We start from the raw sequence: 22071 nt of genomic DNA on the forward strand, positions 1-22071 counted from the left end.
TAATATCTCAATAGCATTTTAGTGTATCTATTGTTTAATTTTTAATTAATACTAAAATCCATATTAGTATTTTTAGGGATAAGAGATTCTATAATTTCCAATTACTGAATACACAAACAACTTTTATATAAACTACGCATTCTTAAAGTGGTAGGGTGATTCATACCTATTTTAGAGGAAGTAATCAACATAGAATTGTATTGTATTAACTAGCATATATATATATATATATATAAAGCCAAGAGATATCCAAGCTTTCATTTATTAATTTATTAAGTTAAATTTTAAGTAAAAATTTGAAATGAAAGCTTCTATATTTCTTGACTTTCTTTATATATATTTATATATATGCTAGTAGCATCCTCAGGGGCAATTGGAAAGAAATTAAATTATAATATATTTATTAATTTTTTAAGTATAATATTTAATATTATATTAATTATTTAAATAAATAATAGTTTATAAATCAAATAATTTATATTAAATGAATTATTTAAATAATTTTAAACTAGTAAGGCTTGTTATATGTTATTTAGTTTTATGATTATCGTTTCATTTTGCTTAGGTTTATATTTTAATAATATTTTTAATGAGATGGGTTACAATTCCATTTTGGTTTGTTTCAGTGCTTAATTTGGTTTATTTTAGCATTAGGGTTAGGGTTAGGGTTAGAGTTATGGTTGAATTTGATTTAGGATTTAGGTTTATTTGGTTTAGTGATAGGCTTCAATTCGGCTTAGTCGGATGGTTGGTGCTAGGGTTCAACTTGGTTTAGGGTCAAGGTTACGGTTAAATAAGGTTTAGTGTTAGGGTTAGTGTTGAATTTTGTTCATAATTCGAGTTCAATATGGTTTAATATTGGGGTTGGTTTATGGTACAAGTTGATTAATGGTAATAGTTTAATTTGGCTTAGTGATAAATTACTTTTAGGGCTAGGGCTCAATTTGGTTTAGTGGAAAGGTTAGGGTTGAATTGGGAATAGGGTTCAAATATATAATGGGTTTATTACAATTAGGATAAAGGTTATCTTGCAAATAGTCTTAGAGGTAGGGTTAGGGTTAAGGTTTAATTAGAGTTATACTAAGGTTTTAATGAGAATTAGTGTTATTATGGACAGTTTAATTTAGAAACCTAATGATCATTTAATAAGGGTTGGGGTTGGTTTTCTTTATTTCTCACTTAGGTTTAGGGTTATGGGTCAATTTGGTTTTTTGGGGGGTTTAATTTATTTTAGTTTTAGGGTGAAATTTGGTTTAGGGTTTAGATTTAGTTTTATTTAGGGATAAGGTTCAATTTGGTTAAGGGTTAGAATTTGGTTTATAGTTTAGTTAGGTTTAAGGTTAGGTTGAATTTTGGTTATGAATTAGGGTTAAGTTATGACTTAGTTTAAGGATATAGTTGAACTTGGTAGTGTTTAGGAACTTCAAAGGTAAATTTTGGTTTAGGATTAGGGTTGAGTATCAATTTGGGGTTATTTCGAGGTGGTTTACAGTTAGAATTTAATTTGTTTTAGTGTTAGGGTTCAAATTTGTTTAGGATTTACATTCAATTTAATTTATGATTAGATCACTCAATTTTATCGAGTGTTAAAAAAGACAAATGACTATTATTCAATTTAATTTAGTGTTTAGGTCTAGTTTGGGTTAGTGTTTAATTCATTTTAGGGTTCATTTTGGTTTCTAGTTTTAGGTTTACGTTCAATTAGGTTTAGTCTTATAGATAGACTTTAATCAGGTTCACATTTAGGGTTCAATATGGTTTAACATTAGGTTTAGGTTTTGATCTGGTCCAGGGTTGGTTTAAGGTTCAATATGTTATTCAATTAGGTTTAGGGTTAGGGTTCAATTTGGGTTCAAGATTAGTGTTAAGATTGTGGTTCAATTTAGTTAGGTTTGTAGGTTTAGGATTCAATTTGATTTTAAGGTTAAGGTACAATTTTGTCCAAGGCTAGGTTAGGGTTCAATTAGGTTTAGAGCTAGAGTTCAATTTTGTTTGGGTCTAGGGTTAGATTTGATTTACTATTATAATAATGATTTTATTTGTTTTAGGGCTAGGGTTCAATTTGGTTGTGTTAGGGTTTAATAGGTATATTTTGGTTTAGGATTATGATTAAGTTTCAATTTAGTTTAATATTCAATTAGGATTAGGGTTATTTCATTTTTGGTTTAGGGTTAGAGTTTAATTTGTTTTAGTGTGAGGGTTCAACTTGTTTAGGATTTAGGTTGAATTTGATCTATGGTTAGATCATTCAATTTTATCTAGTGTTAAATAAGGAAAATGACTATTATTTGTGTTAATAATTAGATTATATGTTAAGATGTATTATATAATGTTAACATTATTTATATTTCATTTATGATAAAATTGAAACTTTGAATTTATGTTAAATTAATACCAATATAGCATTGCAAGGTAGTTATTACATAAATAACTAAATGTAATTAAATTGATTACAAATAGAATGATACAAAAGGAATCTAGATTACTACTTAATCTAATACAGTATGCAAATTTAATATTGATCACATGAAATAGTGAATGTTTATGAAAAATTATTACATGAACTTATTTCTAAATTTTTCGATCCACTTTCTTCAACTTTTCGCTTTGCAAGTTGTTTTCCCATTTTCATTTTTTCACAGCAATCATATGTGAAAGGTGGCATTATTCTCAATCCTTGAAAATATATTAGATGAGATATAGCTACAAAGATCATTCCTATTCTTTCGGTTGGTCCTATATCAATTGTGGCGTTTCCAAGTGTCAAACTTTGCGACTTGTGTATGGTCAATGCCCAAGCCAGTCTTAATAGAATTTGAACTATAGAACCTCTTTGTCCTACACTAATGGGAACTATTTGTGGATTGTGATCATTGAATGGAAATCCTGAGTACTTATCAAACTTAACCATTACATATGTTGGTGGTTCTAGTGGCATACTTCCAGGTCTGTATACAATATTTTGAATATAACCTAATGCTCCATTTACAAGACCTTCTTCTACACATAGATTAGAAATTAGCATTACTCTTGCATTCTTGCTAATAAATAACTTTATATCAAGCTCATCATGAGAACTTCCTTTACTTGCAGTGCTACGTGCAACTGGCTATTTGAGAGAATATATTTTTATCCTGTTATGATTCTGAACATTATCATTTTTGGAGAACAAATGAACATCATTGTCAATGTCTTCATTGATTGTTGTGCTCATGTTACTATTTGTTCTTGACATTAGCAAAGTCATCAATTATTGGTTGTTCTTCTCTCAAGTTTGTCAACAGTTGATGAAATTGTATCTATTCACTATCTTCTCCATCCTATCTAAAAACTTTGTCTTAGGTAGCCACAATTTTGAAGTCTTGTCATAGTATCTTTTCTCATCTATTACTATCATATACTGGTTTGTCTATGACAGGAGGCAGCTAACCCAGGTCTCCAACTAAAATGATTGAAACACTTGACAATAATAGACAAACATAATTTTAAATGTTATATAATGCAAATATATAAATTTAATACATTTAAATTATAGGGTAAATGCACAAAGTTGGGTCCCAATCCCGCGGAAGTTCGCAGGTTGGGAAAAGTGCTCGCTAGAAATGGGAACTTGATTTTTACAACTCGGTCACTCATTTCGCTTTGGGTACTCGAGAAACTAAAAATTAGGTGCACGCTTTTCGAATACGTGCGCCCATTTTGGTTAGAGTGCCCGAAGCTAAACAAGTGCCCATTTTAGAATCAGGTGCCCATTGTTAAAAATGGGCACCCATTTCACTTTCAACAGTACAAAGTGAAACAGGTGCCCATTTTTTGAATTTAAAAACAGGCGCCCGTTTGTTAAAATTAGGGGCATGAAACAACCCTTAGCATTGTTTTTTGCTTTGGGATAGGCTTGGTCACACCAAACCTATGCTTGGACCTCCAAAAAAATGTCTAAGGTAAAACGACATTAGATTTCTACCTTGGCCTAATTTTTTGAGGGCCTTTCTGATTGAATTTTTTGACAAAACGAAAACCCATTAGTGTTTCCAGCGTCTTGATTTCAGAAATGTAAATTTCATAGTGATAAGATTATTTTTACAATTTTTGTATTATTTATTAATCAAAAGTGGAACCTAAACCTAAAATACCAAGGTTCACTAAAACTTTAATAACTTTTTTGTTTTTAGGATTTTCGAAAAATAAATTATATGACATCGATCTACATACAATTCTTTTGAATATTAAAAAAAAAAAATTGAAAAATATGAAATTTTCATCAAATTATGGTGGTCGTACACCCAATTTTTTGAAAATCTACTTTATTGTTAGTTAAAAATTAATAAAAAAAAAATATTCAATAAAAAAATAAGAAAAAATATTCTCATCAATATTTGGTGTCTTAGGTATCGTTTCCCAGAAGGATTTATAAAAATTCATTTATTTGCATAAAAAAAGGGTGGTCGTACACATGTGTGGTATGGTCCTGAAACATGCCTACTAAAAAGTGATTTCTACCATGTGGGTATTAAAATAAATTACATATTTGAAAAGTAGACTTTGAACACTACATTTTCTATTACTGAAGTTTTTGAGATTCAATCTCTAAGTGCATCAAATTTTGACATCAATTGATAGAAAATTTGAAAAACAAAGAAAACCCTTCCACTTTTTGCCCAAAAGTGGGACTCAACTTCTTGCAGCCACCCTACAATGATTACATTCGGAAATGCTTTTTATAATTGATGGCAATTGTGAACATACCTTCAAATCTTAGATCAAAATTTTGTGGGAATTCTTGACAAAGATGGGAATCGATGTTCTCTACTAATTTATCTCCAATGAAGCTCATTTCATCAATCAATATATACTTCACATGTGATAGTTCTTCTTGGAAAGTTGTTAGTCTTGTTCCTTCTAGTAGAGAAAAATATTTCATTGGAATTCTTACCTTGGAATGAATAGTCGATGCTCCTATGTTGAATGTTGCAACTCTAGTTGGTGCAAGAAATAGAAGGGAAAGTTGATTAGGCATTGTTGCACTTTTAAGACTTTCACTAATCGCACCAATCAGATATGACTTTCTTGTTTAGAGAGTTTTTTAGTGGCGAATCTTCACTAATTGGCTAATTCTGTATGAATAGTCTGGGGCAATAATCATGTTTAAATTGCCCAGAATTTTGGGGTTAATGACACATTGTAGAATCTGGCTTCACCATTGACCACACACCATCGACGTGCATGCCCGTAATATTTGCCTGGAATCACTCGAATACGGGTATTAGATCACCTCCGTTATTCACCAACAATAGTAAAATGACCATGTACCCAGGACCTAATTCACCAGTGGTAAATTAAATGTTCATTGCATGCGTCGACCAAATTCACCAATATCAATTAAAACATTATAAGCATTTGAGGACCCATTTCGCCCCACTTAAATTAAATTTTCATTGCACGCCCGCGCAATTCACCAAAAATGCAATTAAATTAAATGTTTATTGGCAATTGTGACACCCGGGCCCCACACAATTTGCCAAAAATGCAATCATGGATTTCTATAAATACACTCTCTCTTACAATTTGTTCATGTCTGATTAGTAAATTGGGATCTCTCCAGTCTCGATTCGCATTCTACAAATTGAGTTGGAAAGTCGAAGTTCATTCACATTGTAGGGCAGAGGGCCAGAGTTACAATACTGCAACATAGGCCCAGACATTCCTGATTCCTGATTCAGATAATTGAGAAGGCATAAAGGTGAGTAATCATTTCTTCATACTTGATAGTATTAGTTTTAACTTTTAATTCATAGTGAGAGGTCAAGACGCAAGATGTCACAGTCAGACATGGGTGTGACTCCTCGAGGTGGTGAAGAGATTGAGATGTCATACAAGGGTGAGATGGAGACTCCTTAGGGTGGTGAAGGGATTGGAATGTCAGACAAGGGTAAGACTCCTCAGGGCAGTGAAACTGAAGGGATTGAAAGGCCATCAAAATGCCCAAACCTTAAACTTAAAGATACTACCATAAAGTCTTTCTTTGGAATTGGCAAAGATTCTGGTCCATCAACTTCTACAGTTATAGAAGCCATTCACAATAGCTCACCACCACCACAAGGTGGGATTGTCATTGAGTTAAGTGGATCAAATGAGGATGACAATACTGACACAACAGAAGATGTTGTAAGGGATACACACAATGAGATAATTCACTCTGATGCAAATGCTAGTAATGAAGTTGATGTTGGTAGGAAGAAAAGAAAAATGAAAGTAAAACTGGGGTGAGAGTGGAGATGACAAGGAGTTTTAAGATTGATTGGGTAGAAAAGTACCCATTCATTGAACCGGTCCCAAACAATGATGAACAAGCAATAGAATGCAGGTGTAAGATTTGTAGCTGGAAAACTAAAAGAGAGAAGAAGATGTAGCTAAAGCTTGAGACCATAGAAAAGCATATTGGTAAGGTTTATGAAAAACATATCATAGATGGAAAGGAAACACGAGTAGTAAGATGGAAATCAAAGGAAGAATGTCTTCATGTTAAGTATGCCGCAGAATATGAAGAGCATAACCACAAAATGAAACTAATTGGTAATAGTGGATTTGGAAATACAATCAAGGTTGGGCTTGAAGATTGAGCAAAAGATGCAAACCTCGCAAAGGCTATTCAAATGAGTGTTGTTTTTCATATTATGTCAAGAGGGCGTCCTATGAAAGATTTCCCAGAATTTAGTAATTTATTATCTTTTTTGAATGTTCCTCACTATCCTATGTCACATTGGTCAATTAATGCTGGATGGGAAATGGTAAACCGTCTCGCTGAGGTGGAAAAGAAAAATTTACAAGAGAGTGTAAAAGAGTCAAATTTCATTTCATATAAATCCATAGATGAAGTTACTGTGGTAGATAACATTTCTTGGGTTTGTATGCATGTGTATACCATAAAAGAACATGTCCACCGAGCTCATCTACTCTGTGTTTGTAAAATGAGGGGCAATTCAACAACATAAAATTTATATTTGGAAGTTAAGAAATCTTTGAATGAATTGCTTGTATGGATGACTTGACAATTGCCAAGAAGTTAGTGTGTGTTGGAGCTGATGGAGCTGCAGTAATGCAAGGTCAAAGGTCCGATCTTTGCGCAAGATTACAAACTAGTATTGCACCATACATGGTTGGCATTCACTACATGGCCCATCGAATTAATTTAGCATATAGAATTGTAAGCAATTTCCCTACAGTGTCAAAAGTTGAAGATCTGGTCCACAATCTCCACTCATACTTCTGCCGAAGTACTAAACATTTTGCAGAATTTTAGATTTTTACTGAGGGAGTAATAGGAGGAAACAAGCTTCTCAGGGATGTTGAGACCAGATGGATCTCCTTGCATGGACCAGTGGAATGAGTTCTAACAGAATATCAATCCTTGATCAGACTAATGTATGAGCAATGCCTGATAATAGACGAAGCTCTTGATCTCTTACATAAGTTAAGTGATATAGAGACTCTGTTAATTTTAGCTAGTCTTCTCCCCATGCTAGATTCAATCAACAAACTTGTTAAGAAAGCCCAAGACAAAACTATGTATATCAATGATTATAGCACTCTACATAAAATGACATGCTTGAGCCTGGATGGTCTATATTCAGATCTAACAGGGCAAAGCCCAAATTTTTTTAGGTGGCAGATAATTACAGATTTGAATCATGCTGAATTTTTTTTACATTTCAATACAAAAAATGAGTTATGTGTCTTTGTAAAAGGATTTTAGATACCAATGCATCAATCTAAGACGGGCAAGCGAGGCAGAGCACTACCAGTTAAAAAGGAAGATTTTGACATGATTGTTAAATCTGTTAGTGATAATTTGAAGTCTATTGCATATGAACTTTCAACTGAGATTCGTGAAAGATTCCCTCGAGAAGAAATACTTGAAGCCATGGGTTGTGTGTATCCTCAATTTTGGCATTCAATTGGAGATAATCCAAATGACGCAAAGATGTATCGTAAAAAACTAGAGGAATTGATATTGACATTTTCAAAAGATGCATATTGCAATGGACAACCAATAGAAGGAATTTTAAATTCAGATCATTTTAGAAAAAATGTAAACAGTTTGCATTGGTTATGAAACAGTAGTTGGTTAACTTGGAGAATCCATTTGAACCTGGATTGATCACAAGGCTTTGGAAAAGGATAGATCAAAGTGAAACATTGCGTATTGCAATACCAGAATATTTGAAACTTGCTGATTTATGTGAAACAATGATATTGGGGTCGGTGGAAGATGAAAGAGTTTTCAGTGCATTAGGGCTTTTGAAATCAAAGATCAGAAACAAATTAGACAAGAATTGGAAAATTGCTTGAGGTTGTTTGTAACCCAGTATAATATTAGAGATTTTCCATATGATAGGGCACTGGCAATCTGGAATTCCATGCATGAAAGACGAGGGGTGTGCAACACTTTAAGAGATGGCGGTGTTACTGCTAGTGCTAGTGTTGAGACAAATGAATATGATGGATCACAGACTTAGAGTCAACATGAAGATGAAGACATTTTTGAATACCTGACTCAGAATGAAGATGAACCTATTAGTACTAGTCAGTTTCTAGATCTTGACTCCATTTGGGATATGAAAGCCTCGGAGTGAGACACTGAAGTGAATTAGTAGTCAGTTTATAGGTATTTATAATTATACTACAGTTCTTGAGTCATATTACAATTTCAATTTGCAAAATTGCAATACTATAGTTGTCATTGATGATTTTTTATATTGTATTCCTTGAATTTGTCAATCAGAATGGATACTTATTTCATATTTTTAATTGTGAATTTGAATTATTAGTAAACAATTGAATTATTAGTAAATTGGTATTTGGTTCCACATTATGTTGAATATGAAATGCAACAATTTGTGTCACAAGATCCATAACATTATTCATATTGCATAACTATTACTGCTAGATCCTTTCTACTGTTCTATATTAAATACTTAACATGATGTTCATGTCGATTAGGGTTTTGTGTTTATTTTTTGTCTTAGTTGGCTAGTAAACTGAAGTTGTCGTGCGTTGAAAATTTGAGTTGTCCTCTCTTTATTTGTCCATGTCAACGTCAAGTGTGGTCAAATGGTTGGTCAGACATGTTTAATATTTCATCTCTAACTCGTAGATAAATTTCATGTTTAACAATTTAAGTGGCGACTTAGCAAGTGTTAGTTTGGGTTTAAATCGCGAGGCCTCTACTTTTTTTAGTGTTAGCATTTTATGTAAGTGAGCTAGAGATTGTTAATGAAATTGCTTTGGTTGCGAGGTCTTGAATTGGATTGATGCCATGCATTATAGCCATGAGAGTTAGCGAGTAAGTACTAAGTCATTAATGGTTTGTGTGCCACTGCTTGCTCCTGTTTATGACAGTAAATTAACATAAAGCATCAATTTTTGTTGGTACTCGTTGGGTCGTTGCGGTCAAGAGATAAAAAGTTTTGAGATTTTATGGTTATTGCTAGCTCGCAGGTCCTTTATCATCAAGTCAGTTTAAGTCGCGAGCTTGCGAGTACTGGGAGATTTTAGTTGTCGCTACCTCGCAAGATGTTTTGCACTTGACCATTTTATGTTACGAGGTTACGAATGGGTGCAATTTTATGTTGTCGCAAGGTCGTGAGGTGTTCGTGGTTAAGTCATTTTAATTTGTGATCATGCGATGTGGTTGGTATCGCAGCTTAGTTGGTTTCATCGCTTGCTCGCAGGTTTTGAAGTTGTTTAGCATTTTAACTTGCGATCTGGCAACAGGTGAGTTTTGGTATGATTTTGTGGTCATCATATGCTCGCAGGTTTGTAAGTCTTAAGTAAAAAAGTATTGCGAGCATGCGATGGCGGATAAGTGTCTTGTTTTCATGAGATCGCAAGGGTTTAAGTCAAGTTAAGTTTCTAGTTGCGAGCTTGTGATGAAATAAGTTGTTTTGTTAGATTTGTAGTGGTCGCCAGCTCGCAAGTAAAGAAAGAATATTAATAATGTTGTTGTGAGGTTACGACTGAAGAGCTTGATGAAGATCAATGGCTGTTGCTCACTCACGAGATTCTTTGAGGATTCGTAAAAGGGGTTGCGAGCTTGCGATTAAGAGGATTTGGTAGAATTATCGCTAACTCGTCAGTTCCTTTCCAAATTATTATAACCGGTTGTGAGTGTAAAATTAAAGATGGGGATTGACACATGGACTTGTTTGCTAGGTTTTGTAAAAGTTTTGAATGGCAATCGCCAATCAAATGCCACAATAGCTACTACTAGTTCATGGAAGTGTGGCAATTAATATTAATGAGACTTGAGAGAAGTGACAACGCCCAAATACCATAAATTGCATGATCGAGTTGAGATTTTGACATTTGTGGCAAATGGTAATTAATGAGACTTGAGAGAATTGACGGTGCCCAAATACCATTTTATGTTGCGAGGTTGGGACTGGGTGTGATTTTATGTTATCGCAAGGTCACGAGGTGTTCGTGATTAAGTCATTTTAATTTGTGATCATGCGATGTGGTTGGTATCATAGCTTAGTTGGTTTTGTCGCTTGTTCGTAGGTTTTGAAGTTTTTTAGTATTTTAAGTTGTGATCTAGTGACAGGTAAGTTTTGGTTTGATTTTGTGGTCATCGCATGCTCGCGGGTTTGTAAGTCTTAAGTCAAAAAGTGTTGTGAGCATGCGACGGCAGTTAAGTGTCTTGTTGTTGTGGGATCGCAAGGGTTTAAGTCAAGTTAAGTTTCTAGTTGTGGACTTGCGATGAAATAAGTTGTTTTGTTAGATTTGTATTGGTCGCCAACTCGCAGGTAAAGAAAGAACATTACAACTGTTGTTGCGAGGTTGTGACTGAAGGGCTTGATGAAGATCAATGACTGTCGCTCACTCGCGAGATTCTTTGAGGATTCGTAAAAGGGGTTGTGAGCTTGCGATTAAGAGGATTTGGTAGCATTGTCGCTAACTTGCTAACATGTGGACTTGTTTGTCGGGTTTTGTAAAAGTTTTGAATGGCAATCGCAATCAAATAGAAGGGCATGAATTCAAATTTTGCTTGAGTACTTGAGCTTTGAAGTTTGAAATTTGAATTAATGCCACAATAGCTAGTTTGTGCAAGTGTGGCAATTAATGAGACTTGAGACTTGAGAGAAGTGATGGAGCCCAAATACCATAAATTGCATGATTGAGCCAAGATTTTGTATAATTGCATTAATGCATTCTATCTTTGAGGTAATCCAGTGAATTGAGCTCTGCAACAACATTGGAGAATTCAGAGTGTTGGGTGTGGGAAAATTTCAAAAAATTGGTTAAATTTTTCTCCTGCAGCTAAAATGAGCCAGGCGACGAGTGGAACTAGAGCTTCCAAGCCTAAGTCCAAGCCCAAGCCCACAACAAGTGGAGTAGGAGGACCTGGAGGCTCCAAGGCCAGTGCCACTAAGGAAAAAATGGTTAAGAAATAAAAAGAAGAATTTGTAGATTTGATGCCAGGGAATTCTGTTGCTTTGAATACAAATGATTTGGCATGGAAAGATTTATGGAGCCAATGCAGAAACCCTACCATGCCTAATATGACTGGTTCTGCTCTGTTTAATTATTTCTGGAATAATAGGATTAAGGGTGTCCCGATGTCAAACCCTTGGGATTTAAATATGGCAAAGTTAATTGTGCCAAATGTGTATGTTGATGTGGATTTGATCATAGAGTTGGCCAAACACTATTGCCTAGTATCTAGGGTAATCAGATGAAAGAACCAGTCTACCCTAGTTTCAATTAACAGAGCTAGCTTTGTTGAAGCTTTCCAGATTACTAGTGCTGCATGTACAGATATAGATTTGGAGCGGATTGTAGAGGATTATGACAAATGCAAAGGTGTTATCAAGAAGCGTGCAATCCCTAGATACATGCCTAGGGTGAATAGGAAGTTGGTTATAATTCCAGAGAGTATCGAACCACCATTTGACATCACACCTTTCCACCATTATATTCATTGTACAATCTATGGATTATGTAGAGTGTTGGGTTTTGATGGAGATTCAACAGTGTTAGCTGGATTACTGATGATGGCTATGGACATTCAACACCTAGATGTTAACAAATATTATGATTATGTGGGCTATGTGGTTGAACACATTCACAATTCTCTAGTTGAAATTTAGAGTGGTGCACCCAACCCTACATTCAAGCATTATTCATTGCTGATGCATTTAATCTTGTTCTATAATGTTGAGTTCATGGATAAAGAATTGGAGCTTTTCAAAGAAGAATTGGGTGTCTTAATTCCAATACAAAGATGGACCTAGGTTTGGGATAGTAGTTCTCCCCATTCTTCTTTCCTTTTCTTTGAAAATTGGATTGTTTTACCAATTATGGAAATCGTAGGAATAAATAGGGAACGATTGTCAATTAATGTTAAGAGAGTTTTGAGACCTTACCAGTTTGTTCTAAACTGGTCTATTTCACATAATTGGGGGGACTTTTATTTTTTTTATAAATTTTCTGTGATCAGAGTCTATGGGTGTCCTCAGCCTCCCCATATTTTACCAAAATTTGTTCCAATTAGGATTACTTTTATGGAGTTTATTTGGCAATTGACCCTAGTTGAAAAAGAATACCTTGATAAACACAGGAAGGGTTCTCTTCTTCCTAGGATTTGGGTTGCATCTAATTTTACCATTGGTAGGAGTTCCTTTGATCAAGTAAATAATTTCCTTAAACAGTATAGGCTGGTTAATGCTGTGTCTAGATTTTGTGATCCAAAACAATTTATTAAAGTTGCAATGCCAAAAATGACACCTTGGGCCACAATAAAGGACCATGAACCATTGGATGATGAAGATGTGTTTAGAAATTTGCTAAGAAAAGATGAAGTATAAGAAAGGAGAAGAAAATGGAAAAATTTGATGAGAGTTGAAGCAGAATTGAAGGCTACTGACCCTAGTTTCTCAGGTTTTTGCCCTAATAGCTCGTACCTAGAGAGGATTAACAAAATTCTAAGTTTATATGAAACTCTAATGGAACAAATGCCTCAAATTCTAGATTCAAAAGTGGCTACTCAGTAGGAAGACCCCCAAGATGGACATTCTTCACATGGCAAGAGGCCACTTAGTGTGTCCGCTGATGATGTAGAGAGTGGGGATGAAGTTCAATCTACTCGAGTGCCAGTTGCAAAGAAACAAAAAACCATTGAGGTCAGTACAATTGTGAGGAGAGACCCTACTAGAGCAATTGTTACAGAACAAGGACAATACTTTCATCAAATAAGGACACATCTTAGGGAAGCAGTGCAGAATGAAGAACAGGGAGAAACAAAAGAAGCCCTTGCTCAAGGCTTTGATGAGTGTGTGATGTTGTCAAATGAGTTCATGAAAGATGGTGACTTTATTAAGTCAGATGAATTTAAATTTTTTTTAACAAGATTGAAACAAAAACAATTAAGGCAAAATCTGATCATAGAGGAAGCAAATGAAGAAAAGAAATAGGAGATCATCAAGGCACTGCAAGAATATGATCCTGATAGGGAGCAAATATCTGTGGAACAGACAAGACAATTGATTAAGAGTACTGGTATGATTATGATGCCTGATTGGGATATCCAGTCTATTTTTATTATTGATTAGATTAGGAAGCAAGAGGACCCAATGTTTAAAATTGAATTTGAAATTGGAGATGTAATAAGAGGAACAGGATTCAATCCTAAGTCAAAGACACTTGCTACTTGGTCTTTGGCCCCTTCCACTCAAAAGCCCCACCTTCTAAATATCCAAGTAGAAAAGAAAGCTGATAGAATGATCTGGAACTTGCAAAACACAACTAACATGGAGATTGCCTCATTTTTTACTCAAGTGTCTTTCATGAATTTATCAAAAACAGAGGATTTGTCAAGAAGATACACGAAAACATATACCCAATTGATTGCATTGTCTAAAAAATATGAAGAGACACTGATGAAGAAGGGTGCTCTAGAAGAAGAGTTAGTGGAGTTGAAACAAAAAATTGCAAATGAGCCCCCTCCAATATAGATTATAGAACAAGTACAGGAAATACTAGCTGATGTGACAACAAAAATGGAGGAATACACAGAGAAAATTGAAAATCTTGAAAAGGAACAAAATGTCAAAGCTATCTCTGTTGTGTCAGGAATTCTGAAACACAAGATTAATGTATTGAAAGGAAAATTGATCATAGTGTATGATTTGCACATTTCTTTGAAAGAGGCAAGCAAAACATCCTCTGAGGTTGTCGCTTTTCTTGGACCTTTGTTCAATGTTTGGCTAGGAAGAAGCAGATTAATGGATAAGATAGATACTACAATGAGGTATAGTGATGAGTTCCCTCCCAAGATCAGTGACACTAAAGACATGGTGGTGGTAATGAATGCAGCTTATGCATTTTTCATAGGGAAGGATGTGCTTATAAATGAAAAATTGCAGACATTTGGGGAAGGTTATAGTAAATTGGTGCCTTCAATTTATGGTAGTAATGGAGATTTGAAATTAGTTTTTGATTGGACCAGCAAATTTGATTTGATTCTGGAGCAAGAAGAAATAATCAAGCATGTAAATGAATAGGTTGATGTTGATTTCCTTAATGGTATGCTTAATTCACTATTCAAGGTTAAGGTTGACCATGCAAAGTTTATTGTTCAGTCCAGGGCAGTTACAGATGCCAGATGGATAGATTTAGTTGCAAAGTTGGAAGAGGTAAAGACATTCAGTTAGCCAACAAACAAAGAGGTAAATAGGTGGCAAGCCATGCTAAAGCCAAAGAAGAAATCTCAGGTTGAGGTTGCTACCCAAGATTCCTCACAATAATCCTAAGCTTGTTGAATCCTCATCTTATAAAAGGATTCCAAGATTAATTTGAGAGGGATGGCCACTTTTTCTTTTTGATCACTAGAGAGGGATGGCTAGTTGGCCACTTTTATTGATGTTGAACTTGAAAACACTTATATAGTTATAATAGCTCAACTGTTCAAGAATTTGATAACTGATAAGTGATAGTAGAATCACATTGTGAATTTACTTTCTGATATCATTATGAATATAATATCAATATCATTTGTAGTTTGTTATCTTCACATAATTGTCTTTCTGTTGAATTTATGTTTTCACAGTGAATTGAATGGTCAAGGGTTTTTCAGTTTACATATGAATCTGGGTTGTGTATGTAATGGCATTATTCATAATTTCATTCCTATTTATCTACAAATGAATCTTATTGAATTTTATTATCATGTTGTCTTTGAATTGTAAGTGACTCTATACCCTAGGATAAGGCACTGGTCTGTTGTCTTGATGTTTTACTAATTATGTTGTATTCCTATCTATTGTGGTGTTTAATACTTTCATTCTTAATACTCTTATGATTTTATATGCTATGGATGTTTATGCAATATATATGGAGGTGTTCTATGACTATGTCTATAATCCACCCACCAATTACAATGAGGTGAATCCTTAATATGATTCCAGACTAACAAAAATTTTGCATTCCTAGGCATAATAGGATTAGGAAGCATTAAATGAAAAACTACATACACCATAACAATGCATCAAATAAAAAAAGTTAAATCTCATGATTCTGATCATTTGAAAGAGATATATAACTCCTTCAAGAAGCTGCACAAAGCTTGACACTAAATGCTTTTCATTTGCTCTGTAAATGACTATACAGTATACAACTTGAACTTTCTCCCTTCATCTATAGTCTAGAATCACTACTGGAACCAGAAAAGGAACTCCAATGACTATACAACTTGCAAAATTGCTTGAGCCATGCCATTATCACCTTGATGCCTTCAGATGGAATGTGAGATGTTACGTTCTATCCAACAGATCATTTCCAAATAGAGGAGGAATCCTTCATGCCCAAAAATAGAGAAAATGGAAAGAGAAGCTCGAGCTTTCATGCCCACGATCGAGAAAAGTGGAAACATGAGCTTTAGGGTAAATGTAATATGTTGGGGAGGGGTTGTAGCTTCCATGTCGTCACAAAGATGACCGACTGCCACTCCCCACCCAAACAAATCCTTCTTTCATTCCTCTGTAGGATCCTTCTTCAAACCCCTTGCTATCCTATGACAAAGTAGAAGCAGAGGATGTGCCATGCTTGGCCTTTCTTGACAAGAAAAGGCTTTCACACCCCCTCTGGCAATCCTTCTCACTTTCACAACCCCTTTGACAATAAACAAACTCACACAGAAGAAGACAAAAAAACACCCATCCAATATCACAGAGCACACAACAACTCCATGCACGATCCTGCTCAAACATCATCTTCCTTTCTGAGGAAAAATCCATTCTCTGAAAATGAAAAGGGGTTCTTTTCTCTTCTACCAATTAAGTCACTACTCCATTGTATTTATAACATTATCACACTTCATTTGGTGATGCCTATTCACGTGAAAAATCATCATTTTGTTGTTTTTCAACATGACTGTAGACTCTAGAAATCATGCCTATCAAATCCACTACATCCTGCTAAGGCTCATCTATTATGAATGATTTTCTTCTGATTTTATTCCTCCTTGATTGGACAAATTCTGCTTCAGAGTCTCTGACAACAAGCAACCTATGCTCTTATTTCTCAGAGAAATCCATGATCTCCCATCTCTAACTCAAAAGCTATCCAATCCTTTTATGCCTTTGAAACCATCGTCCTCGCTTGTCTAATCAACCTCAACTCAGGAGAAACCTTCAAACTAGTCCCTCAGGAATGAGTCAGCATCCAAGCCTTAAACATTTTAGGTTGTGAGGTAGTGACCAAATAGTTTGTGGTTAAGTTTTATGGTTATCGCCAGCTCGTGAGGTAAAATGTCTAAAGACGTGATCAAGCCGTGAGCTAGTGACAAGTTGGTTTGGCTTTACATTGCGAGGTCTCTAGCTTTTCGGGTGTTAGCATTTTATGTTACCGAGCTGGATATTGTTAGTGAAATTGCTTTGGTCACGAGGTCTCGAGTTGGTCTGATGTCATACATTATAGCTGCGAGAGTTAGCGAGTAACTCATTTCATATAGTTGTCACTAGCTCTCATGTTTGTTTAATGTTAGCATTTTTAGGTCACAAGCTAGCGACTAGATAGTTTGTGGTTAGGTTTAATGGTTATCGCCAGCTCATGAAGTTAAATGTCTGAAGACCTGATCAAGCCGCAAGCTTGTGAGTGAAGTGCTAGTGGTTAAGAGATAAACAGTTTTATGTTGGCGAGTACGCGACAAGGGTTAAAGTTACCACTATCTCCAAGTCCCTGCGGTGACGAGGACTTAACATTTTGTGGTTGAGAATTGGCGAGTGGGAGTTCAGTTTCCCTTAGTCGCTAGATCTCGAGGTTACAAAGGCTTAGCATTTTCAGCTTGCGAGTTGGAGATAGAGAGAGTCGTAAGGGCTTGTCGCTAGGTCGTGAGATGGCCTAATGGACAGTCTTCCAGGCAGAGAGATGACAACTGCATGCCATGTGTTTTAATGACGTAAAGTTAATATCTTGAAATCGCCACTATTTTTATTTTTACGATTTGAAAATAGATTGAAATCGCCAATATTTTTATTTTTATGGTTTGAAAATAGGTTGAAATTGCCAATGTTTTTTTTTAATGGTTTGAAAATAGGTTGAAATCGACAATGCAAATATTTTTCTGGTTTTAAAAACATTACAATTTGCCCATGTAAATATTTTTGGGGTTTTAAAAACATTACAATTCGCCAGGATTTTTTCACAAACTTTGAGCAATCATGGGTAATTCACCAATGGAGATTATTATTTTTCTTCGTAAACTGCAAAAATTCTCCCGTAAAATTAAAATTTTCCTTGGGAATTATACAACTTTCGCCAGGTTTTTACACCTTGTCCAAGGGGGAGTTTCTTAAATTTTTCACTGTTCCTATTCCTATTGTTCCTTGAATTATCATATACAATGACATCCTATTTTTATTCATATGATAATGTGACATAATAATGTTCAATGATTTCTCTTGTTTCTCACTCAAACTTGCATAATTGATGTATTGTGGTATATCATCATATATAATGCATCTATTCTCTCTCATTGTTTCTATGAAATTGATTCCCCAAGTTGTGTATTCATCACTTTGATATTCAATAGACCAATTTGTTTGTCTATCAATATCCTCTCTTCCCAACATATCTATTTCTAAGAGTTGCATTACATCATGATGATGTATCCTAGATATGATTTCCCATTCATTCTTTGTAGTGTTTTCTTGAATGATGCCATTGTCTTCAAATCCTGAATCACTAATACTTTCATTATTTTTTGTAGTTATTGTTCACTCCACATGCCAAAGGCTATAATTGAGTTACTCCAAGTTTGATATTATGGTGTCATTGTTGTCACCTATATCTCTTTCCATGTCATGAAATGTCTTATAAAGTAACAATTCTGATAAACATAAATCAACAAATTTTTCTAGTTCATGTGAAGAAATGGATAGAAACCTTAGAAACACTCTAACAATAGCTTCTCTTTCCCTAGGCTCCCATTTGTTATCTCTTCTCTGTCGAGGATTATATATCCATGATCTTGATACATCAATAAGTCTGATAGCTTCCATAGAGAATGGTCATGTCCTATATCCATCAATGAATGATTTTGTGTGTTCTTCATTATTATCTTCATCACATACAGCAACAGATTTGAATACTTGATGTAAAACATTCATATTAACAAATATTTTACTACTCTCAACCAAGGGAATTTCTAAGAGCATGTGGCATGTTTCTTGAGCTCCAACATCTCTTTCTATAATAGTTTCAGTCAAGAGCGTCATGTATGCCTTTTCTACTAGATCATCTAGGTTTTCTATATTGGAAAGACACAATAGCATTTGATGGTAGGTTCCTAAGCTCTTCTCTACTTTCGCTACATAATTTTCAATGTACTTTATCACTACATGTTTTGAGAGAACCGGTTGCCAATCTATATTATCTCTCCACAGTTGTAGTATGTAGCGGTTGTGTGAATTAACATTGTCATCATTTCTTTCCGATTCAAATTTATTTTCACTACTCTCTATGTCTTCATATAATTTTGATCCATATAAATTTAAGGCCCACTGTGCGTTGTAACTACAAATTTATTCATAAATATTATTTGACATGTTTTTTAAAACTTTTATATTTCATGTATATATAAAATTATTTATTATAAAGTAATTACCTAAAAACCATTCTTCATTGTTTTTTTCTTAAACATGCACCCTCTCTACACATTGTATGTCTTTGTACTGTTTTTAGAATTTCTTCATAATCCTTATCAATATCTGTCTTGGCAAGTTGTCTTGTGTTTTTTAGACATGGATGTTGATCAAAGTTTTGGAATGCCTGCAATAGTAAAGATGAATGTATTAGTTTCCTATGTATAAAATATTCACATTTATATTGGATTACATAAGTTAAGTTTGAAACTCATTATAATTATACGTGTACATTTCATTGATGAACATCTACTCTTGGATTCCATGCGTGAATAATGCAATGGAAATATCTTTTAGTGGTCTTTATTTCTTGTTCATTAAAGCAATCTATACTATCCATATTTGGTGCTCCATGTATCCATAAAAAACCATGCACATGTGGTGATCCTCTATGTTGCCATTCATATCTGCACCAATAGTCTTTAACATTAAATATCTTTTCTAGTATTTTTTTCTAAATATAGAATGTCTTAAGTGCACATAGTGGGAAACTATGTGATGATAGTTGATCACATTTTGTTTGCTCTAGGCTTGAGCTTCACATGGAGATGTCGGTGCTATTCCTAGTATCAGTGCATGTAAATTTGGCCAATACAAGTCTGCTGCACTATGTGTAAATAATATTGTCAGTGTTTCGATTTGATGAAGCATGTCAGATAGTTCTACTTGATATTTTGTCCAATAGGATCTCATTCCTCTCAATGTTGTTCCAAATTGCATCAATTTATTAGCTAGGTGTGAGTTTGGCAAGTTTTTCATGTGTTCATGCAATTCATTTATTGTGATAGGGAACTCTCAAAGGTTCCTTTTTGTAAATACGTCAATTAAATTTTGTGCTTTGTGCCTCATTATCATGTTCATCATGTAGTATCGAATTCTTGGGTGTTTTCCAAAGTGGTGGTCCCTATAGCAAAGAAAATGCTTCACATACTCATGTAGGTGTACTCATCTTATTCTTGGTTCCAACCAATCACACCTATCATCAACAAATTGAGTTGGAATGCCATGTCGAGTAAACCTGTTGTTGTGTATTCATTGATTGGAGATACACCAATTGTATACCAATCAATCAATGTGGGAGGATCTGCATTTAGATTATTCACCCATGCCTGGATTAATTCAAACTCTCTTGGCACGTTCAGTGGTTTTTAGGCCATTGATGTTGTGTGATCTATGATATTAGAATCATCGATTTCTATAATTGGACCAACAAATACAATTTGATTTGAGTCAAAATCAAATTCCATGTGCACAATCCTTATTTTGTCAAAGATATTTTGATCACAATATTTGTCCAAATCATGCAGAGCATTATGATCAATTCTAACACTTGAATAGAACTTGTCATGCTCAATTTTGTATTTTAATGTTTTGTATACACGTTCTCCATTTACCATAAATTTGTATTTTGTGCCATGCTAATCTTTTCTTCGAACAATCATTATTGGCAAGTCTTTGATTAGATGTGGCAAAATATTGGAAATTCATTCAATATTTTATGAAAAACTTATTGTGTGTCATTTATACTTATATTGACCACTTGTTGATGCAGGGACTTTGCAGGGTCATAACTTTTGACTCGGTTGTCTGATTGGGTTGAAATTTTACATGGATGTAGATCTTGAGGAGTTGATTGGATTGCCGATGAACAAATTTTGATAGGGCCCTACATTTTCAGGGCCAGATTCTTTCATCTAAGGCCTCAAAATTGGCTTTTACTCTTTTTTCAGTTTTTTTAGAAAGTTGGTATTTTAGTTATTTTTGAGCTCATAATCTTTTTTAAGATTAGAAAGTTGTTAATTTGTGTTGTAGGAATGTTTTTTTTATATTTCTAGAATATTTCATAATTTTTGGGATAGATTTGAAAATTTTCTTAAATGGCAATTTTCGGATTTTGTAAAAATCTACCCAAAAAGGAATTTTTTGGTGATTGTTTAAAATAGGGACTTTTCATTGTAATGGCAGAATGGTTGGAGTTGCAGAAGAATAATGATGAACATTTGATCTAGACTTCTGTTATTTCTAATTATTCTTTGTTATATTGATTATGTTTTAACGGGCTACATCACTTGTTACATGTGTGACTTGTAAAATTGGACTTACACGTGCAATCAATATTTCTTCTACTTGTGTAAGGTTGGCAAGTTCTTTTGGTTGTGGTCCTGGAACCATATTGTTCAACAAAGAGAATTTGTTATTTCCTCATTCTTGACAACACCTACCACATATAGGACCTTGTGAAGTGCAATACACTTTTATGCCAAGGTAACATTCTTGACATATATAACACAGTGTTGGAGAAACAAAGTTGTCTAATCAATGTCGAAATGCAAGTTGAATATTTTTCAAATCGTTTTGAAGAATTCCTTTAGGATTGTCTAGATTTTGTAATTTATTTGTTGTTCCTACATTTCTTTCAGGTTGAGGAACATGTTGATTATTTTGAGGTATATAGTCAACATATGTGGATTCTTCATTCTGATTATTCATTTGAATGTTTGTATCTAATTGACATTGTTGCATTTCAAATGATTGTTGACGAAACTTTTGCCTTTACTCCCTCTAAGAATGGGATTGTCGTTGACATGTTCATTGACAACCACTTCCAATTGTATTTTCATCTTCTCTATTTTGAGCTTCCAATTCTTCTACTACTACTTCTGCTCTATGTCTAAGTTATATGTGTCATCCAATTGCATTGTTTCTTTGTCTTTGTTCCTCCCTTTCAACATCTGTCATTCGTTCACATTGTCTTCTACGATATTCTCTTTGATAATCCCTTCAATATTGCCTATGTTGTTCCTCTGAATCAAAATTCATTCTTTGTCGTGGCATCACTACAAAATAATTTAGATGTTAAGAAAATTAATAA

This window comes from Cryptomeria japonica, chromosome 3, assembly GCF_030272615.1.
Source record: "Cryptomeria japonica chromosome 3, Sugi_1.0, whole genome shotgun sequence".
NCBI lineage: Eukaryota > Viridiplantae > Streptophyta > Pinopsida > Cupressales > Cupressaceae > Cryptomeria > Cryptomeria japonica.